The sequence below is a fragment of the Pygoscelis adeliae genome, unplaced genomic scaffold (genome assembly GCF_000699105.1).
Source record: "Pygoscelis adeliae isolate BGI_AS28 unplaced genomic scaffold, ASM69910v1 Scaffold114, whole genome shotgun sequence".
NCBI lineage: Eukaryota > Metazoa > Chordata > Aves > Sphenisciformes > Spheniscidae > Pygoscelis > Pygoscelis adeliae.
In genome coordinates, this window is record NW_008824587.1 from 5,090,554 (window position 1) to 5,091,135 (window position 582).

Here is a 582-nt window from a genome sequence, read left to right on the forward strand (position 1 = left end):
CCGAGGGCGGCGGCACGCAGGGCGAAGTGGGCGTTGGCTGCAGCTCTGCAGGGCGGCGTTTCACTGCCGGATTCCTGGTGCTCTGGGTGCCTCCGGGGGTTTTGCAATGTTTACACCGCCACGGGGCTCTGCAAAGCCTCTTCCCCTCCAGGCACGGCAAGTTTGCCGAGGCAGGAAGCGGCACGCTGCGGCGGTGCTGTGTGAGAAACCGGGTGTCCGGGGGCCGCTCGGCTGTTGGACCCTGACCTCCTGCCACCATCAATGGGCTCTACAGGGCATCCCCGCAGCCGGACGGGGCAAAGGGCCATGCAAGGGGCTGCAGCAGCCCAAAAGCCCTTCTGCATGGTGGAAGCCTTGAGGCCTGGGCATGGTCCCATTTTGCCTTTAGCAAAATTGCTTTGGGTTATACATCCCCTTCGGGTCCGAGCATCCTCCACTGCCAGGGTGGAAAAGGCAATGCCGGGGACTTTCCCCATCTCCCTGCTCTCCGCCACAAAGGAAAATCCCAGCTGGGACAGGGCCATGGGTTTTGCAAGTGGAGGGGTCCCGGGGGAGCAGAGGGACCGGCCCCCCTCCGGCGCC

At 64.6% G+C, this 582-nt stretch overlaps 1 protein-coding gene across 1 annotated transcript in view; it reads left to right on the forward strand.

Annotated features, from left to right (window-relative positions):
* Positions 1 to 582, forward strand: part of CDK9 (cyclin-dependent kinase 9) — a 10,972-nt gene that overhangs the window by 634 nt on the left and 9,756 nt on the right. The window lies entirely within an intron of this gene.